General features: G+C 33.1%; 1 protein-coding gene across 2 annotated transcripts in view; it reads left to right on the forward strand.

The window, feature by feature from the left end:
- Window positions 1-5,167: 5,167 nt before the first annotated feature.
- The window catches only part of LOC115450852 (transcription factor Sox-17-alpha-A), a 138,269-nt gene continuing 131,267 nt past the window's right edge, over window positions 5,168-12,169 (forward strand). The window contains exon 1 of one of the 2 annotated variants that reach the window (XM_037441575.1): window positions 5,168-5,389. The gene's annotated coding sequence lies outside the window, so the exon portion shown is untranslated. The remainder of the gene's footprint in view (window positions 5,390-12,169) is intronic. The other variant, XM_037441573.1, reaches the window with a different exon arrangement.

Genomic DNA, 12,169 nt, shown 5'->3' on the forward strand with positions numbered 1-12,169 from the left:
CTTTGGCTTTGGCTTTGGCTTTGGCTTGGCTTTGGCTTGGCTTAACACGTGGCTGCATGGCTGGCTTTGCTTGGCATGTGCTGCGTTGTAACATACTTCAATTTTTTATCAAACATCAAATCCTAAAATCGAATACATATGGAGATAATTATATTTGAAAGTTAACGACCCAAATAAACTCAATTTTTTTTCAAAATGGTTTGCTATTGCTTATCGTCATTGTCTTCAAATCCTAAAATCGAATTCATATGAAGATGGTTATGTTTGCAAGTTAACGACTTAATGAATGTTAACAATATTTTTCAAAATGCTTTACTATTGCATATATTAATGTCTTTGTACCTAAACGTCGTCCGGGCGTACCAACGAGACATCGTTGGCGACACAATCAAGATGCTATCTGGGGCGTGCACCCCGCCGGTTTCACACTCGCCGCCACTCACGAGAACCGCTCTGTCAACAAATATTAACGTTACCATTCAAATAAAATAAGCGTTATTTTCATTATTTTAGGGATGAAAGCCCCTTCCATGAAAAAGTAAGCAGTGGTGGCAAATACTCTTAATCCATATCAGAAATTTAATTTATTAACATTACTATTTACACGTTTCAACAAAAAATTAAGCCACTGTGATTATCTTATGACATTATTGTACTACACGCATCCTAGCCTGAGCTACATTTTATTATACTTAGCTTTTTTATTTTATCTTTACCTACATGTCTACAAATGTGCGTAATGATAAATGTAAATCTTAATTATCATGTATCTACATCATATCTCGTCAGTCGACATTCTATCTGACTCCACTCCACTTACCATCAGGTGCAGTGAAGTAACTAAAACCGTGCACGTATAAAACAAACACTCTTGTTTCGGTACATACCAACAATAAAGTATGTACGTTTCTTAATATATTTTGCGTTTTCAATTAAACTTGCAACACAAAATAATCTTACTCTGAGTATAAAACGATATTGATAAGAATTTAAAATAATACATACTGAATCTAATTAATGTATTAGTTTAGGCACGTGTCTTCGAGTGGCTGGGTACAATATCACATTATTTAGTTGTCAAATAATTGTGGGTTTTTCCTTTGTGAAATAAATAACGCGCTCGAGGTAAAGTGATCACTTTATTGTCAATTTATTTCGGTGCATTACATTATTCAAAGCTATATATATACATTTATTTATTTACAAATCATAGCACTTGCATAATATGGATTACAACAGAGTTATGCGCACTAAGTTTAGAACTTGTATCGCGTATCCTTTACAAAGTTATAATTTTAATGTTATTTTCAGTATCAGGCCGAGGTTTGGAATTTCTGTCTGATATGTCTATGGGTTATAATAAGAAGGTTCTGGAGTGGAGACCACGAACTGGCAGCGCAGCGTCGGACGTTCACCAACGAGGTAGACAGATGACCCATAAAAGTCGTAGGAGGTCGCTGGATGCCGCCCGCTTTCAATAGATCGATTTGGAAATCTTAAATCGTGTTTAGCAGTGGACATCCTTCGGCTGATGATGATGAAGTCGATAGGTTCGCTTATTATCATCAATGAGAAGGAATAAACAAGGCGAAAAGCATACTACTAGTTATCTAGTCAACCACCGTCTTATAGAAAACCTATGTGAAGTGACAGCGCGCTATTGATCTTTGTATGATGAATTAGACTTCTATAGGTCTACACAGCCTTCCTCCTCTAAGACCTATTTCTTTTATTTAGGTCACCAACGGTAATTATGTTATGGTAGATGTTAAAATCAGATGTATTTGCCAATCGATATCAATAAATAAAATATTTATATGATCCTAGCAAAATGGCTCTACCAGTCCTCATGGTAAGTGGAGTGGCGTCCAAAGAGTATCGAGTGACGAGAGATGATTGCCCTTTGCCAGTCTACACAATTATGCCGACCTGTTTGATATTAAAATGAAGATGTAGAGACGCGAGAGCCATCTAACTTTATAAAGATAACATTAATATGTAGATCAGCTTACAAAAATAGAAAAAGGATTAAAATTAATTAAAAGATATAAAATTATAATAAAATCAGCGTACGCAGGCCCCCCACGAGATGGACCGATGACCTGGTGAGGGTCGCCGGAGTCCGATGGATGAGGGCGGCCCAGAACCGGTCCCTGTGGCGCTCAATGGGGGAGACCTATGTCCAGCAGAGGACGATTCCCGGCTGAAATGATGATGGTAAAATTATTATGATATTACTTGAGTTTCGAAGTTATGTTAGTTTATAATACTTATTGTTCGCTTTAACGGCAAAGGAAAATATCGAGAAACCTGCATACTTGAATGTTTTCCATAATAATTTTGAAGGTCTTTTTTGATTACAGTTGAATGATGAGACACCATACTGAAGTTTGAATTACAAACTGCGTGGCACTCTGCGCTCGTTACCTTGAGACATGAGATGGTAAGATTTATAATGCCCAGATTGCGCTGTCTACAATATTCTTCATATATGTAAAGTCTACCAACCAAATTTGGCCCATAGACCACTATGTCTAAATTGAATTAGCTAATCTTGACTGCCTTAGTGGCGTAGTTGTAATGAGTGCACAGTACTACTACGGCGGTGAGGTCCTAGATTCGAATTCCGGGTTGAGCCATAAATAACTGTGACTGGATTTCCATTTTAAAAATTACTCAGTCGCAGCTCGGAGTCAGGAAGTTGGCGGTATGATAACTCCATGCCTCGGAAAGTACGTAAAGCCATTGGTTCTTCTTCTGACATCTCTCCGGTTCTGCCAGATTGCCGTTTCACTGGATTATGAGAATGACGGAACAGAGAGTGCACCTGTGTATTGCGCACACACTTGTGCAGTATAATATCTCCTGCGTACCTGATTGTTCTCCGTTGAGATTGGTTGCCGTAGCCGAAATTCGGCTAGGATAAATTAATTCATTCTTATAGCAATAAGGCCTAGTCACAATACTTCTTATTAGAAAAACAGTTTACAGGGCTGAAATACTATCATTATCGAATTTAGTCCTCAGTTAAAGTTACGCCTAGCTGCAATAGTTTTACAAGAATGCGTAAGTCAAAAAGCGGCGATGGCCTAGTTAGGTCAGGAACGGACTGCCTTGACGAATGTACGCAAGTTCAAAACCCAAACATTCCTCTTTCTAAAATTATGTATATATTCTTTGTGAATTATCGCTTACTTTAACGGTGAAGGAAAACATCGTGAAGAAATCTGGATACCTGAGAAGTTCTCCATAATAGTTTGGAACGTATGTGCAGTCTGTCAAACTGTACTAGGCCAGCGTGGTGGACTAAGGCCTCATTCCTCCCAGTAGTAAATTACGCCCAAGCCCAGCAGTGGGACAATATCTAATAATAGCCCTGGTATTTATTTCTCAATATACAAATACACATATTTATACATCTCAGTCATCGTATTAGTTCATTGGTGCGCCTCGCCAACCGTGACGTTATGGGTTTGATTTTCCGCAGTAGCTCTAATCCAGTCATTAAGTTTTAAAAAAAATCCTCATATCTTATTGGGCAGAAATATTAAATAAACTGCTATATAGGTTTAACCATGCACTACATCTAATATACACAACATGCCCGTGCGTTATATAAACTAAACTATTAAAAATCTTATTTATTATTCATAACATCTGCTCTGAATACTGCAAATGCATAAAAACAAAAATATATGGACAATAAAAAAACTATAAATAAACCGCTAATTAAATCTATATGAGTACACAGAGTAAATAAAAAACACGTTATGTATCCGACAATTTGCTACTACCTACCAAATGTACCGATCTTTGGGAAGAGCCCGCCAAAGCCCCGACTATTCGGTCCAGAGATGCAAAGTATTGTTGTCACGCTCTAACGAGAATAAAAAGCCCCCGAGCAAGCGAGACGGACCTAACTGATGCGGTGCGGAGCTAATCAAACGTGTCCACTGTCCACTTGCGCCTGCGCATCTTAACGAAATTTATTTTATTTATTTTTTTAAAGAAGGCTAACGATGCTTTATGGTTATATGCAGGAATTTATAACAGTAATTTATTGTGTACTAAAACACATGAGATCCGTTCCCAAAATTTGCATAATTAAAACTGCCCGTTTACTCTAAAGTGTGAAATTGGAGATAACTACAGCGTAAAATATACCCTAACTCTATGAGTTACATCTCAATATTGTATGTGTTAAAATACGTTTTATACAGTCCTTTTGAAATAAGTCAAGTAATCAAGGTCTACGTGAGAGGATATAATAAAATATTTCTGTTTCTGTCTAACTCATAATATTAGCTGTTAAGTCGGAATGAGAAGACTCTAGATTTTAACGTACCACAAAATTGCTGTTTGTGATCGCTGACTCAACAGGTTTTGTATGGGGTGATGAACATTTGGCTACAATTATATATGAGAAATAAATGTAGTAGTTTAAAATATTATACACTATAATGAGTAATATTAATAAATAAAATGGAGAGTTAGAACTTAAAAAATGTATGCGAATTTCTTAAAATCTTTGTGGTTGCATTTATTCAGTTAGTAAAGATTAATTTAAAATAAGATTTAAAAAAAATCTTTATCTAAACGTACATAGATATACCATAACGCCTCTATACCATAGGGGTAGGTAGAGACTATGGATTGCCAATTTGCTATGAAAATGTGCTAATGGTAAAATTATACGCCATTATTATATTAATATCCAATCTTGTGATAACTGTAATGTAGGGCTTTGATGGATTGTACTTTATTTTTATTTATAACCAACGTGCAGAGTAATCTATCTTCAATTGAATATAAATTTTGTATTACATTTTATTTATTTACTTTTGATACTGTAAGAATAAAAAACAAACTCACATTTACCAAAATCTCTAGTTACAAAATATTTTAAAATTTTATATTGCAAATAAAAAACTCTAAATAATTAAACTGATTTAAATTTTATTTACTTTGTCGTTTGCACCTACTTGTAACAATATTATGTAGCAAAGGAACACCTCGAATTTGTTTTTTTCATACATTGATCTGCGTTTGGAAAGTATAACATTTAGTAAAAGACATAAACCGTAAGATTTATATCTAAATGCCTGCTATTTAATACACATAAAAAAATGTTGCCAACCGAGGCACTGATCGCGAGCCGTCGCCGGGCTGCGCGTGCGCCGGCAGTCGTTCGTGCTCTCCCGTCGGCGCGGCACCGTACGCGCACCTCCCGCACATTACGAACCCAAAACGCTAGTGACAGTGAAGTAAACACGTGAAATGTGAAAAAAGTGTCCAGTTCAAAGTTTACACAGTGTTCTATACTCTATGGTGGATGATTTATAGTCAATCAACGTTTGTTCCATTTTTGAAAAGGCGCGTATTTGCGTAGGTATTGGAATAGTTATGTACTACCTATCTCTTTTATATACATTCTATTTATAAATCACGTTTTGTGTGAAATGAAACGTTAATAAAGTGTGTGAAATTATTACCGATTTAAATTTGGAATTGTATTTACATATTCTATTAGCATTTATATTACAAAAGTTGACCCGACGTATGTAAAAATAATAATTTTCCGCTTAAAAGTGAGCTTACTTATATGTTATATCCTTTTAATTTGACAAAATATATGAAGAAATATGGTAGAATTTTCATCGTTTTCCATGTACGTCCCTGGCGTGATAGGTGGCGAGCCTATCACTATGATAGGCACGTATTGTCTCGCCTTATATGATAGTGTTTTATATCATTAGGTTTGTTTTACGACCGCAATGATGAGGATTCTGAGAATGATATTAGTAACAAAGAAAATCTTATTGAAAAATCGTATAAAAATTTGAATAAGAGTATGCAAATTCGTAAAATAATTACGGACAAATTATATTAAAACATAATAATATTTTAATCACAAACAATTTTGATTGCATTACGTCCTGCAATCCTTTATACGCAGATATAATCATCGCTGGAAACAATGAGTCTGAAAACATGAAAACAGTTTAAAAATTTTGTATAGCTATTCAACTTTAGTAGCACTTATATTGCTTTTTATAGCATCAACGACAAGCAAAAAAAATCTTAGAATCATAAAATATTTAATGACTTTAATTTTATTAGTGTCTTGTAAAAATACAATAAACTTTAATTTTTTTCTCGTCAATACAACCTTGTTGTCAAAATGGATTATCTTGAAAAATTAAAACCTTAATCGGTGTAATTTAAAAATTAAACTTTACACGTGTATTCAAACATTAAAACAAGAAAAGAGTTTTATATAAAAATACAAATAGTTTAAAAGAACTTTGAACTTTGCTCTACCATGAACAAAACGATTCTGTCTGCAATTATTTTTAAAAAGATGTATTACAAAGATAATTCATGATAAATGCATTCCTTGTATATTTTTAGACCAATTTTATAATAATAGAGCTAAGTTTCATGTACAATTCATTATCCGTCGGACTAATATTACTATAATATTGGTAATATAATATTCAAGTTAGATTGCTAATAATGTTTAATACATAATATAACGGTTATAATTCTTATAATCTAAGGAATACAATTTACAAAAACCAAATTGATTGAAGTATCTTTATTAGATTTACAGATAATTTAAAGTATTTGGAAATAAAAAAAAAGGAAATGTCGTTAAATAAACATTTTGTTATGTATTTTTAATTTAAAGTTATTTCGAGAATTATTTTTAAAACATCGGAATGTTAAACTAAAGTTTGCGGAATTTAAGTATAAATTATTATATCTAAAAACAAAGAAACTCATAATAATACTACGTATCTGTCATTTTGTTAATTTTAATTTATATGAATAAATACTTAATGCTACAATGTTTTAGGTATTCAGCATGTAATAATTACCTAGTCTCTAGTATATAGTTTCAATATTATTTTTTCAAATTATCGTTTTATAGCTATTTTCTTTATTTAGGGCAGGCGGTGAGGGCGGAGCGCCCCGGGTGACGCCCAATCGCTGGGGGTGAACTCCTCATATAAACAATTAAAAATATAACAACAACCATCAGACATAATAATCTAAATAAAAAACATTTGGTACTATCTATGTATATAAAAATGAATCCCTATTTCCCTTGGTCACGCCATCACGCGGGAACGGCTGGACCGATTTCAATATTTTTTTTGTTGTGTTTGTTATTGTCAGGAGAAGGTTCTTGTGAAAGAAAAAATTCAAAAAATTGCGCGGAAAATAAGAAAACTTAACGACAATATTAATTTTACATAACTGTCAGTGGTTTGAAATAACTGTCAGCGATTGACAGAATGCGCACTGCAAATTCATAGTTAAAACGGGACTACCTCTGTCGGGTTAACTAGTAAAAGATAGTTATAGGTACAAGGAAGTAAACGAAATATTAATGGCAATAAATGACAAATATTTGTCGAATTTATTTACACGAAAAAATTACCTATACTTCGTGCTTTTCGTCATAGTTCTATTTTCAAAATATTGATAGGGTTATCAGAGAACACTATAACAGAATGAGGGACTGTTGATGCCTGCTTCAATGCTCAGTTGTCACCCAAACTATACCTACGCTGTGTTAACGGACACTATATTTTTGTATTTTGTTTCGTAAACGACAGTATATGTAAAGGCAAGGGATCATAATGTATTCGACCCGGGGACCTCTATTTAAATACTCATTAACATGCCTTCAATGTCGGTTGAACAAACTTAAAAAGAAAACAAATGAGAAAACTAAATTTTTTTATTTAAAAAATACTTGTCACGGTTTGTCAACATCAAAAGGCGAGTTATTGAATTTATTTATGCATCCATTACAATAAAAGCATTTAAATCAATTCGAAATTTAAATAAATCTAACTATTAAAAAGAAAATTCAGCCAGTATGAAAAGTTGTCCGAGGTGGCAGTATAGAGAAATTTTAAAAAGAAGAATAAAAATCATGGTCAACTAGATGATTGTAATTAGGAATTTCGATCAAACTATTTATCCTACCACGACAAAATAACTACATCACTTTTGATGCTAAATTGTAAATATGACGGTAATCGAAAGAATTTGCGATCGGTTCACATGTTCACACTGATTAATAGGGAACACGAATTGGAACTGTCATTATGGTAGATTTTTAGCAATTAAGTATATGATGGTCTCCACATAATTTTGATCAACTACTTTTGTTATGTAAATTTCAATGTAAGAAGCCTAATTAGGCTTAGTTTTCATAGTAATGAGTATTTAAGAAGTAAAAAGGAGTATATAAGAAAACGATGCTATTTTTAAAATGAGAACTATTATTATTACGGATTTTATCTCGGTTTTTTATATTATAATTCGTCCGCGGCGCTTTTTGCAGCCTTTGTGGTCCACCCCGTGACCACGAAGGCTGCAAAGTCTTTGAAACGTGCGGAGGATTTACTCAAAAAAGATACGTTGCAATGGACTTCGAAACCTCATAGGGTTACAAACGACATAGGAGTAAGCACTTGTTAAAAAACTCGTCATATAAATTTGTGATGATTTCCCTACACAAACTGTAAATCTTTTTTCAATTTCATAAATTCAAACAAAATTATTGATGAAAGTTATAAACCTTTACTTATGCAACTATATTAAAGAGCGAATTTGCTTATCTTAAATATGTTGATGGTCCCACGATCGATATTTGTGATGGATGTGTTCTAACCATTTCAACACAACACGAAGCCACAGCAAACTTATGAGTTATTCTCATATGTTATAAGGCTCTGTAAAATTTCAATGTAGTTGTGCCATTAGAATGCGATTATAATAATACAAACTGCTTGTGATATTGATTAATATATCTTTTATATATCATCAGATTCACTTATGAAAAGAAATATAATATATTCTATTATAAAATTGTGTGGTAACAAAGTATCACATGAAATAATTGTGAAATAATTACCAATTTGAATTTAATAGTCAAGAATAAATACCCTAAAATAGTTTTATTATATAATATGAATAATTAAGTATGTTATAATACGTATAATAAATAACACAAATAATAAAATTGGAACAGGCCGACGTTTCTACATTATAGATATTGAAGAACAACCATGTATTGATAAAGCCCTATCTTAAAATATAGGGTCCATTTTATCCCAAGAAAACATAAAGCGGGACTTTTATCCCGGAAAAATTCTTTCACGTGGACGGAGCTGAGAGTAACTACTCCTTAATAATATTATAAAGCTAGAGATTTTGTTTCAACGCGCTAAGCTTTACTTTCTTCATTTTTAAAATAATACCTATTATTCCTGAATACGGTTTTTATGGTTTTTACAGGTTGCAAACCGAAAACTAAATTAGTTTAGAGGTCGCGTAGCTTAGATATTCTTTCATAGTATGAAAACTGCGAAGTATGTAAAGTAAGCTATGCTCTATGTCACATTTTCTTACCTAAGCGAAACCTAGCTTCGTTTAGTGTCTGCAAATGGCATAAAGTGGTTAAAAGTCACTTTATTTTTTAAAGATATGGCCAATGGCTCACATCACGGCTTCTTGATAAAAAAAAAAATAGAAAAAATTTGTTGGCAATACTTAATCTTATTATTTACTTCTTTTTTCAAATAATATATTTGTGTGAAATTTTGAGAATATATAATCACAAACGCAGGAACCTCAGGCCGATTTTCCTGACGAAATTTGGAAAATATATAAATCTATAGCAACTTTTTTCCCGTAAAGCACACACACACACGAAGTGCAATATCACTTTGTCAAACCGTTATTCACATTTAAAACTTCAAAGCGGAAATCGTCGACGCACGCAACACAACCGCGCCACAGAAACAGTCGACCGGAAAAAAAAACAAATTTTTATTCCAGAATTTGTCCTCTATGGACAGAGTCACGAAATAGTGTCGAATAGTCCATATAACCCGATTCCTGTCGGCTTCCCTTTCGTAATTTATATCAAACTAGCGACCCGCCCCGGCTTCGGACGGGTGTAATGCTGACTATTTAATGGATGTTATTATTGTACATATAAACCTTCCTCTTGAATCACTCTATCTATTAAAAAAAACCGCATCAAATCCGTTGCGTAGTTTTAAAGATTTAAGCACACATAGGGACAGAGAAAGCGACTTTGTTTTATACTATGTAGTGATTACCATTAAAGCAATTTACAGGCCGCATTTATGCATTTACCTATATTATTTTGTGTCGGGTTCTCTTTTGGAAAATTTTCCCTTTCGCCACAGCCGTGAACAACTAGTTACTAGTAAAAATAATTTAATTGGTAACACCGGTACGGCTACGCAGATAGAGATCGGTGACAGCGAGATGTTATCCATTGGATGTGATGAAAAATTAATGCAGCGCGCTCTAACCCGTGTCCAAATATTATGGGCTTACGTGTCGAATATAAGCTGTATAATCACGCTTGTATTGCTTAAAGGTAGACTGAGACTGGCCAAATGTGTTGTCCGTAAACGTCATAGACAATATTTATATTATGCTCAGTATTGAAATAATAATATTTTTTGGATTAATTGCGGTTTTTTATATTACAACTATTTCTACACGTTTCCCGGTATTTCGCAATTTTTGCGTGACGTTTCGAAGACTGCAGATGTTATGGTCACGGTGCGGACTGAGGTGTTGGTCATCCAAAAAGTATTATAACATTATAAATGTCTAATATTCGCATAAACATAAGAAATCATTATGTTCAGTAATTTCATTAGGTAAAATTTCCTTAAAACTGGAACATAACAGTTTTTGAATAATGCTCAGTGTCGGTAGAAATAGATATTGAGAAGATACCCTAACAGACTCTACCATACAAGAAAATAATACTACATATAATTTAATATAATATTTCTTTTTCATTGACATTTGCATATAATGTAGACATCTCTAAGTTCTAACTAGGTATAAACAAAGAAGAAAAAAACAACATTTACTGATCACTTTATTGCTTTACCTTATTGCTTTTTTTAATATTGATTGATGTAATATGTAGTGCTGTTGGCGTACCTTATTACAAATAAATAAATAAATCACTGGTAGGGCAGTAAACATAATTTAATATAAAATAAAATACTTATGAGGCAGGGGAAAAAAGACAATTTCACAGTTAGCTGGGTACCTGCAGACGTAAGAATTCAGATACTCACCCAGTTTAGTTGAGCTCTACCTATCTTGCTAGTAAACCAAGCTATATCAAAAACTACATTGTTATGTATATTATCAACTTATCTACAAGTAAAAAACACCTTTAACGTGTAAATTGAATGCTTACATCACGATTATATCCGTGGCGGGATGAGCAGAGACGCAAGTTGCACGTTTCTCTTGTATATCTGTTTCAAAATCAAGTAAGGACCATTTTATACTATATTGACTAGTAGTCGCCCGAACTCCAAATCAATACACACGTGGACCCATGGCGAAAATGTTTTACAATCGTTAACGCTAACGTTATGTGCAGAAATGATATACTTATCGTTAGGATATATCATTCACATATTTATTCTTATTTTTTTATCGTATTGTATCGAATCTTGTATTATAAATCATAATCACAGGCGCAACCAGAGGTCTGTAAATTTATTCTGAGACAGATCTATTGAATGAAAATTCCTTAGAGTTATTGCCATTTTTATTATTTTATATAGACATTATTTTAAATTGTCGTATAAAGCAGTCATATTGTAATTTTGACTTGCGGATGAACTCAGTCCGCCCCGTGACCATGAAAGCTGCAAAGTTTTCGTAGCATCGAGAGAAAATTATAAATAACAACGATAAAATCCGTAAATAGTTTTATTGCAAAGTCTAGCATTCGCGGAAACATAAAAAATCATTAACTATAAATACTATAGTATCTAAATAAATAGTTTAATGTAATAATATTTAATTAATTTACAAAAAAATTATAATACTTTAATTAACAATGTTTTAAGTGACAATATTTTCTTGATAATGTAGGTGTTATTATTCAAGAAATAAGGAAGCGTTTTGCGTTCGTTACGCACATGTCCATAACTTTTGAAAGGTGACGTCACGTTCACCAAGAGTTATTGTCAAATGTCACACTGTGATGAATTATTCGGTGGTTTTCCTTATTACTTGAGGTTTTTATGTAACTATTTTTTTATATTTGTGCAAAGGACAATATTCTAATGCC

The sequence above is a fragment of the Manduca sexta genome, chromosome 4, assembly GCF_014839805.1.
Source record: "Manduca sexta isolate Smith_Timp_Sample1 chromosome 4, JHU_Msex_v1.0, whole genome shotgun sequence".
Lineage (NCBI taxonomy): Eukaryota > Metazoa > Arthropoda > Insecta > Lepidoptera > Sphingidae > Manduca > Manduca sexta.